Here is a 14,606-nt window from a genome sequence, read left to right as displayed (position 1 = left end):
GTGTCTACAAATATGATTCCAAACAGGTCATGTTGTTGGCGGGCTCCGTAAAGGCTGGCCTGTTATCTTGTGACATTTTGAGTGTGATACGTGGGGGCAGGGCTCCACTGTCGGGGATGTAGAGAGAGGAAGGGCTGTGCAGTGTCACATGCCCATTATGACCCGATAAAAACTCTTGCTGCTCTCCAGCTCCAGCGGCTATCCATCACCGGGGCCTCTCTAATCAGCATGGTTGTCACTGTAACTAAACAGTGGGCTGAGCCATTTCACCACGCTATTGGTTGTGACAGTGAGAAATGAATCTGCTGCTGGCCAATGGGCTGCGTACAGCGAAGCATGACAGGAAAGGTGACAGTCTTCTCCAGGACTAGTAGAGAGACTCTGGAGCCAAGGAAGCATTTGAACAGTTTTACTGTTCTTCAGGCAGAAGTTGGGAGTAGAGCTGGGGCTTCTGCTATGGTGTGTAGGTGTGAAAGTGAGTACGCTTTATGCTCCCCGGCACAGACGTGTCCATTTGTTCAGTTAAGAGTGAATCTGATCTGGGAACAGATATGTGTTCTGTTCACTTTCCAACCGACATCTTACACTGACAATACTTTCAGTGGACACAGGACTCAGATATGGTTCATTTTAATGTCGAGTTTTTCTTTAAATACTAAATAAATACAACTACTGCTGCTACTATTAAAAATCATTTATTCCTTTTATAAGGATTTTATAGTTGTAAAAATACATCTTACTTCTATCTCAAGTTCTCACTAACGTCCAGTATTTCAAGTTATCCCCAATATTCTTCATCTAAATTATGAATATTCTTCATCTAAAAGTCTTGTCCTGAAGCGAAAAGTTTTTTGAACATGTCAAACAGGATACAAATAAGCGTTGGGTCTGTTGGTTTGGTTCTTGGGCTTGGTGTTGTTTGGTTTTGTCTTCCCCCCTGCTTAAACCTCGCGGCTGCACGGTGAACAGAAGCTCAGAGCTGGAGCTGTTTGACAAGTTGGCCGGGGATCTTTTTACACACAGGCTTCAGCAGCAGCTGTAGGCCGGACGACGGCAATACTTAGAATCCTCCCAGTACTTGCTCCTCTGCACTGTACGATAAAAAAAAAATCCCTGCAAGATTTCAGGAAATCACAACTGGCACTGTTATGGCCTACATCATAACAGCGGACATCACTCTCTTCTGGTCTTAGGCTAGGGGGCTCAACGTTCCTGGATCACCCCCAAAACAGTCCCTCCTCTGAGCAGTGTAATTGAATAATATAGATTTCTAAATTTATTTTGCAACGCTCGCACACGTGACGGGAGCGGTGTAGTCAGGGTATTAGGCAAGTGTCCAGCTCCACTGGTTTTTGATACAGGTGGCAAAAAAATTGAAGTAACTGATAAGACTCTGGAGAGAAGTTATGGCCCTAAAAGGGCTGAAGTCTGATGCAGGGATGGCCTGTTTTCTGCTTGACAGATAACGTTACCAAGACGTTGCATAACGTCTTATGTCCGTTTCTCAATTTCTCAATTTCTCTGTTTGAGAGTGACAGAACTGTAATGGCACTCAAATGTAACATTAGCAGCTGTAACGGTGCTGTGCAGTAATAGTTGCCTCACCTTTTTGAGACTTCCAAGTGACAAACGTTATTACATAGTATTACTGAAACAATATTAGCTAGCTAACATAATGTAGCTTGGTAGAGAGTTGTCAAGCAAGTTCACGAGCCAGGTTTTAGCAAGCTAGATATGTGATATAATAATGGGACATGCGTGAAATAAAAATGTAATTTATCATCTTCTAGTCATGAAAAGGCCCCACCACAATCCACTCCAAGGGAAGTGTTACCTCTGCCTGTTTTATCAAGCATTGGAGTGGCATCCAGCACCTCACATGCGAATGTCTTTTTCTAAAGGGGATGAGTTTCTGGAGGAGCCTGCAGTGGTTGATCTAGATGGGAGCACCATGGAGGCAACAGGAAGTGAAAACAGGCAACACAAGGTTTTTTTCATTAACCTTTCTCAGACATTATCACCCTATATGTGTATTGCCAGTACTGTACAGATCTTATTCAGTGAATTTTTGTTTTTGTAATGTTCTATCACTTCTATTTATCCTGATGAATATGAGCATCTCCGAAGAGACCATAGAAGTAAATGAAGAGGTCAATGACCTAATGTAAGACTGTTCTTAATATTTGTGATATGCTAGTGTATTTACTTTTGTTGTTTGTATTTATAATTTACCATTATATTATTATTCTTTCTTATTTGTGATCGCATCGATTGGGATGATGGAATTGGTGCTGATGAGGAGTCTAAACATTGGTTGGCATCCACCCAAGTAAGGATGCATGCGCAAATGTATTTGTTCAAATAAAGCTGTCACTTGGTAATAGTATACATTTTTATAGTATAATTTGGATATAATAAAATGATATTTTTTTATTTTTTTTACTTTTAGTATATATATATATATATATATATATATATATATATATATATATATATATATATATATATATATATATATATATATATATATATATACATGTTTTCTTTTCACCTTTATTTAGCCAAGTAAACAAGTTCTCATTTACAACTGAGACCTGGCCAAGATAAAGCAAAGCAGTGCGCACAAACAACACAGAGTTACACATGGGATAAACAAACGTACAGTCAATAAAACAATAGAAAAATCTATATACAGTGTGTGCAAATGTAGTAAGATTAGGGAGGTAAGGCAATAAATAGGCCATAGTGGTGAAATAATTACAATTTAGCATTAACACTGGAGTGATAGATGTGCAGATGATGATGTGCAAGTAGAGATATTGGTGTGCAAAAGAGCAGAAAAGTAAATAAAAACAATATGGGGATGACGTAGGTAGATTGGGTGGGCTATTTACAGATGGACTATGTACAGCTGCAGCGATCAGTTAGCTGCTCAGATAGCTGATGTTTAAAGTTAGTGAGGGAAATATAAGTCTCCAGCTTCAGCGATTTTTGCAATTCGTTCCAGTCATTGGCAGCAGAGAACTGGAAGGAAAGGCGACCAAAGGAGGTGTTAGATGACCTGGAGCCAGTGGGTCTGGCGACAAATATGTAGCGAAGTCCAGCCGACTAGAGCATACAGGTCGCAATGGTGGGTGTTATAAGGGGCTTTGGTAACAAAATGGATGGCACTGTGATAGACTGCATCCAGTTTGCTGAGTACAGTATTGGAAGCTATTTTGTAGATGACATCGCCGAAGTCGAGGATCAGTAGGATAGTCAGTTTTACTAGGGTAAGTTTGGCGGCGTGAGTGAAGGAGGCTTTGTTGTGAAATAGAAAGCCAATTCTAGATTTCATTTTGGATTGGTGCTAAATGTGAGTCTGGAAGGAGAGTTTACAGTCTAACCAGACACCTTGGTATTTGTAGTTGTACACATATTCTAGGTCAGAACCGTCCAGGGTGGTGATGCTAGTCGGGCGGGCCGGTGCGGGCAGCGATCGGTTGAAAAGCATGCATTTGGTTTTGCTAGCGTTTAAGAGCAGTTGGAGGCCATGGAAGGAGTGTTGAATGGCATTGAAGCTTGTTTGGAGGTTAGTTAGCACAGTGTCCAAAGAAGTGCCAGAAGTATACAGAATGGTGTCGTCTGCGTAGAGGTGGATCAGAGAATCACCAGTAGCAAGAGCTACATCATTGATATATACAGAGAAAAGAGTCCGCCCGATAATTTAACCCTGTGGTACCCCCATAGAGACTGCCAGAGGTCTGGACAACAGGCCCTCCGATTTGACACACTGAACTCTGTTTGCGAAGTAGTTGGTGATCCAGGCGAGGCAGTCATTTGAGAAACCAAGGCTGTTGAGTCTGCCGATAAGAATACGGTGATTGACAGAGTCGAAAGCCTTAGCCAGGTCGATGAAGACGGCTGCACAGTACTGTCTTTTATCGATGGAGGGGGATGACCGTGGCAGCTTTCCAACCTTTAGTGATCCCAGATGATACGAAAGAGATGTTGAACAGGCTAGTAATAGGGGTTGAATAAATTGAGGCGGATAATTTTAGAAAGAGAGGGTCCTGATTGTCTAGCCCAGCAGATTAGAAGGGGTCCATATTCGGCAGCTCTTTCAGAACATCAGCTGACTGGATTTGGGTGAAGGAGAAGTGGGGGAGGCTTGTGCAAATTGTTGTGGCAGGTGCAGAGCTGTTGACTGGGGTAGGGGTAGCCGGGTGGAAAGTATGGCCAGCCGCAGAAAAATAGTTTTATCCAGGTTGTGTCTCATTGAGATAAAATCTGTCTCCAATAGACCTGGTTTGAGACCGAGATTGCAAGTGGGGGAGGGGGGGGGGGGGGGGGGGTTATTACATAAACTCAGCAAAAAAATAAACGTCCCTTTTTCAGGACCCTGTCTTTCAAAGATAATTTGTAATAATCCAAATAACTTCGCAGTTCTTCATTGTAAATTGTTGAAGCACTGTTTCCCATGCTTCTATCTATCTATCTATCCATCTATCCATCCATCACCTATTATTCTGACATTTCACATTCTTAAAATAAAGTGGTGATCCTAACTAACCTAAGACAGGGAATGTTTACTTGGATTAAATGTCAGGAATTGTGAAAAACTGTGTTTAGATGTATTTGGCTAAGGTGTATGTAAACTTCCAACATCAACTGTGCGTGAATGCCTGAACAGAACTACAGAGTTAATTTCCCTTCCATTCTCTCCTGAAACTGCCTCTTTGAAGATAGGCTAGCCAGCTGTGTTGATGGTTCCCATTGGGTGATGAGAGTAGCGTACTACCGTGATTTGACAGAGTAGTAGAATGGTTCGACTTAAATTCACATTCCTAGATACTTTTCTTAGGACAGCTAATCAGCCATAACCAGTGCTTGTAAGGGAGGTGAGTTTATCGTCTCAACCTCGTGTTGAGATTCAGAGTTCAAACCACTTTAGACGTGGGCTGCAGCTCCCCGTATTTCCTAGTCTGAATGTTAATTTCTTTACCAATCCTTTTATGCACTCCGGTCGAAAGGGACGGTTCCGTCAGGCTGACACGCACTCTGACCTCATTTAGGGCGTGGCTACTTACTGCTCAAAATGTTTAGAAATTAAATTATCTCTGATGACTCCTAAAATTACATCCCTATCTTAATCAAAAATACTTTAATTGTTTGTCATTTCATATACAACGTTAAAGATGGAGACATCATGTATGTAATTTTCAAGTTACAGTATTTCTTTATAACATTTTTTATTGACATCACAAAATAACAACCTACATGACATTATTATTTTTTAGATCGCCTCTGACCATTCCCCATGTTTCCATGTTAAAAATATTGTTCCAGTATTCGCTTTAGAACATGTCAAGAGTTTTGGCGGGAAAAGTCTCTGGAGACAAAGAAACATTCCTGTGTTCATTTGGAGAGGGATGTTCTCTGGGTCGCCTCTCATTTAATTTACAACAGGGTATGAGGTGTCAACCCCCCACCAGCTCCCTCCTCCCCCCTCTGTGGGCGAGAGAGGGTCTGGTTACTGTCATCCATTGCAAAGCTGATCTGACCCATTCAGATCCTCACAGGACAGTCATGACACTGTAAAAGGGCAGACACATATGAGTAGTCATAAGTAAGACTGTAAATCATCTTGTCTGATTTATTACTCTCACATTACTCTCATGTGTTATGTTTGAGTGATGCTGTACTTACTGTATTGTGCTTAGCTGTGAGCTAGCACTTGTCCCTTAGTTGATGAAATCATATCTACAATCGGCAAAGTGCATAATGACACAGATTTCTTTTTTAATGCATTTCGAATGTAAGTTTCAGGACCTGTGGAGAGGTGTTAATCATGTGGTGCAGCACATCAGGCTCTCACAGACATCGTCCTCAACAAGGTGACTGAAGGATCTTCATAAATACCTGAACTTCAGGAGGGTTACATATTTTAGTACTATTTAGTAATTGGTCACAGATAATGGTCCATTATGCATTACTGCAGTACTCGGGGACCAGCAGAACGTTGGTCACATAGGAGATGGTTAGGAAACCCTGCATTAGGGTGATGGTCGACATGCACACAGCCAAAGGAAGATTACAATTTAGTTGACTTCATGACGCATTCATTATGTCTGTGTTGGTTTTTTTGTTTGTTTTTTACAGATCAACATCTGATCTTGAATCCTACCAGAACCATATTCTGATTTACACCAGCAAGCGTTTTTCCATTTCACCACCAGTCTATGAAGGCAGGACACTGCTGGGAGCACTAGATTACAACTTCTGCAAGGACAGACCAGCCAGGCAGAACGCAGATGGAACCAAGATGTAAGTCTCCAATCTATTTTAAGTCGATAGGTTAGGGAAGGAAGTTTTGAACAACAGAACTGTTCATGTCTGCCCCACGCACCTGTTCACACTCACACATTGGCCAAATACAGGGTCTTTCTAAATTAATATTTCCTGAATTGTTTACAAAACCTATTGGAGAAGAGGGTCAGAGGGGAGTGGTCCTGGACCTTCTTCTACCATACAATTGAGAAGTAGGCAAGGACAAAGGATGCAATAAAGATTTTGTAAATGAAAATAAACAGGAACTGTATTTTCAGTGTATTATAAACCATCCAATCTCCTTTCTCTAAACTATTGAGGGAGGTGACGCACAACCTTATATATTCTGTTGTACTTAGATTGCAAGATCTGTGACCTTACTAAATGTCCTTGAAAGTTAATTTTTTATATGTTATAACAATGCATACTTTCAAATTATGTTGATTTATTGATTTATTGCTATAGAAGACTGCATTAAAAAAAGCTTAATGTTGGAGGGTCAATTCATTTAAGACTAGGCAGACATATGGATAAATTCTGGATCTCCAATGCAAGATTTTGAGGAAGCGGTTGGAATATAGTGGAGGGGATGCCATGGAAAAGAACCCTAATGCCCAAAGACCCGAGAAGACTTGGACTCCTACCCCGTATTCCTCAACCAACAACTGAGGAACGTGTGCAATCACAAGTGAGAAGAGGCCTAGGTAAGTAACAAACGGAAGGCAGGAATTTCAGGTAGAATTGCATTAGACCTCAGAGTGAGTTATAACAAAGCCTGTGAGGAGATGATACCTATGCAGTCAATTCAAATTTTATTCTTTTCATTTCACGGTATCGGTACACTAAACCTCCACATTCATAATTCTTTCCCTCCCCCCTAGCGTTGGGTGAACCTCGAGACCATGCAGGAGCTCCAGAAACCTCATCAAGCTCAGCAACCCTGTGAGAAACACAAGTAACGACCCACATACAGTACCAGTTAAAAGTTTGGACACACCAACTCATTCAAAGGTTTTTGCTTATTTTTTGTACTATTTTCTGCATTGTATAATAATAGTGAAGACATCCAAAATATGAAATAACGCAGATGTAATCATGTATTAACCAAAAACAAATCTAAATATATTTTAGATGCTTCAAAGTAGCCAGCCTTTGCCTTGATGACAGCTTTGAACACTCTTGGCATTCTCTCAACTAGCTTTACCATTAATGTCTTTCCAACAGTCTTGAAGAAGTTCCTACATATGCTGAGCACCTGTTGGTTGCTTTTCCTTCAAAATCGGTCCAAATCCTCCCAAACCATCTAAATTGGTTTGAGGTCAGGTGAATTTGGAGGCCAGGTCATGTGATGCAGCACCAGTTAAAAGTTTGGACACACCAACTCATTCAAAGGTTTTTGCTTATTTTTTGTACTATTTTCTGCATTGTATAATAATAGCCCTTACACAGCACGGAGGTGTGTTTTAGGTCATTGTCCTATTTTTGCGACTGCACTTGAAGAAACTATCAAAGATCTTGAAATGTTCCGGATTGACTGACCTTCATGTCTTAAAGTAATGATGGACTGTCATTTATCTTTGCTTATTTGAGCTGTTCTTGTCAAAATATGAACTTGGTCTTTTACCTTTTACCATCTTCTGTATATCCCCCCACCTTGTCACAACAAAACTGATTGGCTCAAATGCATTAAGAAAGAAAGAAATTCCACAAATGAACTTTTAACAAGGCACACCTGTTAATTGAAATGCATTTCAGGTGACTACCTCGTGAAGCTGGTTGAGCGAATGCCAAGAGTGTGCAGAGCTGTCATCAAGGCAAAGGGTGGCAACTTTGAAGAGTATCAAATATGTTCCATATGTGTTATTTCATAGTTTTGATGTCTTCACTATTATTCTACAATGTAGAACATAGTAAAAATAAAGAAAAACACTTGAATGAGTAGGTGTGACAAAAATGTTGACTGGTACTTTACATAAAAACAGTTTTGCACCAAATACATTACAATGCCATACTTTGAAAGCGGTTTAATTTAGGTTTTGCACTACAGAATTGTTTGCCCCAATAGTAACAATAATATGTTTCTGACTTATGTTTTGGAATACATCTTTATGTTTAACAGTCAAGGCCCTGATTGTGCAAGACCTTTGCTGCTGGACCTCTCTAAAGAACCTTCTGAAGCCTCCACTATCAAGCAACTAGGGGAAAACCTCCCTGCCTGCCTCCCAGTCCCAACCCCAAAACTGATGCAGCACTTTCTTCATGTACCAGGCCACACACACACAGACTGATGACAGGAGCATACACATGGCTCTATGTCTGGCTGGCATAGTGAAGGAATGGGATGAAATGAGAATTGATATAACGCTGTGCAGAGGGCCTACACTGCCAGATTAATTTCATAGGTTTACTTTGCTCTGTAAACATGGCCTTACTTTGGAGAGTACATTGCTTAATTAAAGGCCCACCGTCATCTCATGATGACCCCGTTCAATTTGCCAAGCAGCTCCTCCTAAAAGTCTCTTCACAAAACGTGACATCACACATCCCAACTTGGCAACAAATCATTGGTTTAGAAGACAAAATAAGAGTGACAATGTGATTCTAGCCTATTGAAACAACACAGAGCAGACCATCCCCCTCCCCAAACACCTTGCTTCACACCTGAACCTTATTTTGATTTAGATGGTGGTCGGTGGTGTACATGTGAGGTCATTTGAATGGGGTGATCATGTGATGACAGTGGGCCTTTAAACAGTTAATTCAGATTAAATCTATAGAGGTCTTTACACACCGAGATCCATCTATCTATGCTGCTACGTCTTTCCCAGACCACCTGTCAACCATAGCTCTATGAAAAGATATTGTTGGCCTCTTTACCCTCCTCTAATCCTCCCATCCCTGTGTGCCACTACCTGCCTCTAGGGGTGTATATTATGTCTGGGCTGACACATATTTGATTTCTTGTTAGATGACACAAGGTTCTGGATCATAGGTATTTTTGATCTGGTTATATTCTGAGATTCTGTTTTAGCCATTTATCAGTTGACCATTTTCCTTGATAGCTAAGGGTTAACTTGCGTTTGATCATGTTCACCTTGCATCTTAGCTCCTTAAAGCTGGAATCAGCGAGTCGTCTGCAACCCCCAGGACGCACCTCTTTTGATATTTCATTTGTAACTAAACCCAACACTGACCTCTTTTTCTCACTTCTCTTTTTGTGTCGAGTTGATCCAGATCCAATACTAATGATGATGATGCTTGTTCAGTAGAACCTTTCTAAAAACGCTGTCCCTGCTACCTGTTTATCTACAACTAGCTAGCAGCTGACTACTCTGCTGTTTACATTCTAGCTCTCTCACGCAAGCTCATGTATGCTCCCTCATGCCCAAGCACTCTCTCTCGCATCTATGCGCTCTCCCACTCTCACACAACTATAGATTGTGTATATATAAACACAAGAAGCGGGGGGAAGCCTGGGCTCATGGACAACTAGCTGATTACCACTTTAAATATGTCATTGTGTTCAGTTGTCTAGAGGGTAGTTATGTGTTTTATATCCCAGTTCTCTGGAATATCGGTACCATAACCGCATCACTTCACGTCTCTGTCTTATTTCACTGGACATCCCATTTCCCCTTGAATAGCACGGCTTGGAGTAATTTACCTGCATAGACCTGGCACAAGTCATTGGTGGGTTGACATTTGAACCGTACAATTATGTCAATGGAAACCAAATTTCAATATAGACAAACGTTGTCTAAAATGTGTAAAATAGTGCATTTTGAAACTTTATATCCAGAAACTAATATACAAGCAAACTAATGTAAAAATATTATTTATTCAAGAACACTTTCAGATGTATAAATAAAATCTGACATTTTCCCATTTAAACTTTGTTGTGCCGGGAGAAAGTGCAGTGATGAAACTTTTGGGTGAGAAATAAACAACCTTTAGAATCTTTGATATGACATGGTGTGCCCAGTAAGAAGGTTCTTGATGTCCTGAAGGTGCACCTGGCAGGTGTTTGTGTGTTGAAAATGCAAACTGAGGGAGAACTTGTGTTCTGTTCACAGCAAGTGACATGTAGCCATATTAATGTCATGCCATTAAGTGTCTGGCAACAGATACTCTTTGGGCATAACGTTAGTATGTCATCATGCCAAACGCTTTGAGAATCCTAGCGCCCAGGGTGGAACCCGGTGTACTGTGAATGAGGATCAGGGAAAATAGTGTCCCTGATTCTCCAAACACAGAGACTGGGGATGACAACTCGGTTCCCTGCACCAAGGGAACAAAGCTGCCACATCACAAACTGTGTAGACAGCATGCCGGTACTCCCGGGTGTCATCTCCAGCCTCTGCTGCATCAGCCACTGTCAACACTTCAACCCTATTTCACCTCATCACTCCACATTATGTGTGTCCACTGGTCATTATGTGTGTCCACTGGTCATTATGTGTGTCCACTGTTCATTATGTGTGTCCCCTGGTCATTATGTGTGTCCACTGGTTATTATGTGTGTCCACTGGTCATTATGTGTGTCCGCTGGTCATTATGTTTGTCCACTGGTCATTATGTGTGTCCACTGGTCATTATGTGTGTCTGCCGGTTAGCTAGTAGACTGCTGCTGTAGCTGTATGAAATGGCTGGCTAGTTAGCTAGTTAGCTGTGCTTATGTAAACAAATCCACATGTTTTAGAATGAAAGGGAGAGAGCACGCAAAGGGGGAGTGACTCTAGGCTTGTTGAGAAAGGGGACAGGGGTGGGGAGGGGTAGAGTTGTTTGAAAATAGCCCAACTGTTGTTGTAATAAGCCAAGCTTTCATGACATGGGAGAAAAATAGGGATATCTCCTTTAAATACTAATTACATTAGACACAAGTCAATAGAACTTAACATTTTCAGTCAGAGGTGTAACTAACTGACAACAAATACTACATCTCTCCGGCGTCAACATCCATCCTGCGCTAGTACATCTTTGAGAAGCTACACGCAACGTACAGAGTATCCAGTTCACACAACGTTTGGGCAGGTCACATTCTTCCCTTCTGTTATATGTAAAATTATACAAGACGAGAGCTCTCCGGCTTTCTTATCAGTGTCAAAACATGCTCACTGAGACAGTATGGTTTAAGACTGTATACTCCAGACTGTCAGTAGATAATGGTTTAATAAGAAGTATTTTTTATTTCTAACACGGGTGGTAACCCTGTATCACATTTTCACACTCTGTGGGTCATGGTGGAGGGGGAAGGAATACAAATACTCATTTCTGCAATGTAAAATGACACTATAAATCAAGCATTTTCATATGTTGGCTGCTGCTGCTCACTGGGTTGTGCAACAGACAGCCAGGCAGGCAGACAGACAGACAGGCGAGCAGCAGTACATGTTTGGGTCAAGGAGAGGAGATTCAGTGGGCTCTGGAGCCTCCTACTGGGACGAGAGAGGTAGTGCCTCTGTGCTGACTATCTGGAACAGGACACTGCATGGAGGTTGAGGTCAGGGCCAAAGAGCTTTAAGAGCAACTCCAGCAAGAGCTACGTACATAATATGACTAATCATTGTCTTCATCTAGCACATACAGACACACAACATTCTATTACTGTAACTACTTAAGAAGAGTGCTCAAGAGGTTGTGGTGACTGTGGCTCTACAGAGCCAGGTTACCCATACCAGCCTCAATCCTCTGCTCTCACCAGCACTGGGGAGGCCATAGTTGATAACGCATCTAAGCTTCGGCAGACCCAGAGAGCAAAGGGGACCGCAGTGCATGAGATAGACTTAATCTCTATTCGACTTCACCATTATGCAAGGGATTTCTTCACATAAATCTAAAGGGCACCAAGAGCTTGTCTGGAGGCCAGCTCTGATAATTGCACAGTGCACCACCGTGTCAGGCATTATGACATGTAAGAGGATGTTCCACTATATAAAGGAGACACATTTTGGTCTGCCATCGGGGATTATGTATACAAGGGAATGGTCAAAAACCGCCACTCAGTGGCTAATTTGATTTATTTTAAAAGACGGAGGAAGCAGAAATGTTTTCATTACAACTCTCCACTGTGTTGTGCCATCTTCAAGAAATGGCAATTTTCAAATGTTCTTTAGGATGTTTTTGAGAAACTGTTTAACTTTCGATTACAGTTTTTCACCGGTTGCAAATGTGTCTTTACAGACATAAAATAGCCAGGGAGTTCTTGGCAAGAACATGTCAGGGCTAAACGAAGATTGAGCGATGAGGTTGAACAGGGGAGATTCTAGACCAGGGGAGTGGCGGGAGCGAGAAACTATGATTCTCTCCTCTGAAAGACCCCAACATTTTAAAGGGGAAAAACCTCCAGTACATGAGTTGGCACAAGCTAGAAGTCAGGAAGTCCAGGAGACGCCTCTGCCTGCTCTGAGTGAAACGCAAAACCAGTGACAGAGCCAATACATGTCACATTCTCCCAGTCATGAACTGGAGGAATTTCAACCTAAAACCTGCTGTTCATAATTATCCTGATTTCTTTGAAAAACCAAGGTGGATAGTCCTGGTCCTAAAACAATGATGAAAAGCACATTTACTTATTCTCAAGACAGCGAAAATACCTTTTCGGTGGCTATCAGTGGCTGAGCCAAAAATCAACAAATAAGGTAAAGAGACAGAACCTTCCCTGAGTTCCCTCAGCACCGAGCATGCAGTAAAAGCAACCACAGTCACATATATTCAGTCTCTGCGCCTGAGGGTGCTTGGAGCAGCTGCTGGTGCAGTTCTCAGTCTAAACACCGTAAGCTCCGTCATTGGAAAAGGCTTCAGCGAGTCCAAGTGAACCCTGCTTTAGGCAGAATAATTCTCAGTGTCTCTGGAGGAGTTTTTATAAAAGAACAACAGTAATTACTCTCTGTTTTATAACAGGAAAATCTCCCAGAGCTGTGTTGAAACAGATTGTAGGAAACATATTTAAACTGGTTCAACTGAAAGGTTAAAATTATCTTTAAAATCAGATTTCTCCCCCTAATTTTTTTTTTTTTTAAATAAACAAAATTATTCACAGATTGAAATCATGCAATGCAATGTAATTAATTAATCATTGTCACTGATGCTGGATGAACAAACTGCTGTAACTTTACAGTGAACACTCACATTTAAAAACAAATGGAAATATTTATACAGTGATGTTTATAATCATTAATGAGTCAAATTTGCTGTTTGCTTCCACTTTAATTTTAATTCCCGAAAAAAATTTACACTGCAAAAAACATTTAAACCATAATATCTTATATGTACACTATGGGTTGCGTAAACGTTTACCATTCAGCTTGACGTCATTTATCAATCTTGTCCCATGTTAAATTGTCTGAAGTAAGTGTGAAAGTAAACAACTAGCTATGTCCAAACAAATGCTCTTAACAAAAAAATGGGGATTGTGCCTTTAAAATTCTAAATGTAATGTGTGGTACATACCAACTTGGTGAGGCTTGGAGAAAAAAGCAACCTTTCTCAGTGTTTGTTCTGTCTGGGAAAAAACCTGAGGTATTAGTGTGCACTAATCTTTAAAAGGTTAATTTATTCATAGAGATTTTGACAGAGATGTATGGCCAAGCCAACATCTCAGGCAGCTCTTCCCAGAGGTAGACAGCTGGTGCGAAGAACAAAGGGGGGGAAGGGAGGAGAGTGGGAGAGTGGGAGAGCGGGAGAGACGGAGTGCGTGAGAGTAGGACACAAATTAGAGAGTCAACATTCTATAAACACAAAGAAAAAATGACCTCATAGGGGTTGTCAATGACTCTGGCCTCAACCCAGTACCCTTAAAACTCAAAACTTCTCGTTTTAGCTCGGAGAGAGTAGGGGGTGACTTGAACATACAGTAAATATTTTACTGATAACTGTAGCGTACGATTTAACAGGGTGTCAACATGACACTGTAGATGTTTGAGTGTTGCAGGGAAAATACCATACATGCCATTACTTTGATCTAACAAAGGCAGTGTCATCAGCGAACTTAACGAGGTGTCTGTCAGCATGGGAACTAGTACAACTATTAGTGTACACAATGTACAGGAGTGGGGACAAAACACATCCCTGAGGAGAGCCTGTGTTGGTATTGCGTACATCTGACACGTGGGGACCTATTTTGGCTCGCTGTGAGCGTTGGCTCAGGAAGTCCAACAGCCACAAAACCAACCCCCCCCCCCCCCCCCCCCCCCCATCTAAGGAGAATTCCCGAATGAGTCTCTGTGCCAGAATGTAAGGCTGGATTGTGTTGAGGGCAGAAGAAAAGTCAACAAACAGAACCCTGACATGGGATTTGG

The 14,606-nt window shown here is 41.4% G+C and overlaps 1 long non-coding RNA gene across 9 annotated transcripts; it reads left to right on the top strand.

The window, feature by feature from the left end:
• The first annotated feature begins 341 nt into the window (after window positions 1-341).
• On the top strand, window positions 342-10,799 carry LOC110491877. 9 transcript variants are annotated; one of them, XR_002468919.2, is made up of 7 exons: window positions 342-475; window positions 1,902-1,987; window positions 2,300-2,329; window positions 6,142-6,306; window positions 6,823-7,013; window positions 7,191-7,251; window positions 8,429-10,799. It is a non-coding gene; the product is annotated as an uncharacterized LOC110491877 (long non-coding RNA). The 9 variants fall into 9 exon arrangements; XR_002468917.2 differs by having other exon boundaries at window positions 6,865-7,013; window positions 8,429-10,798; XR_005036512.1 differs by lacking the exon at window positions 2,300-2,329 and having other exon boundaries at window positions 6,219-6,306; window positions 6,865-7,013.
• Window positions 10,800-14,606: the final 3,807 nt, after the last annotated feature.

This window comes from Oncorhynchus mykiss, chromosome 16 (genome assembly GCF_013265735.2).
Source record: "Oncorhynchus mykiss isolate Arlee chromosome 16, USDA_OmykA_1.1, whole genome shotgun sequence".
Lineage (NCBI taxonomy): Eukaryota > Metazoa > Chordata > Actinopteri > Salmoniformes > Salmonidae > Oncorhynchus > Oncorhynchus mykiss.
Note: the sequence above shows the minus strand (reverse complement) of the source record. Positions and strands in the feature narration are given on the sequence as shown.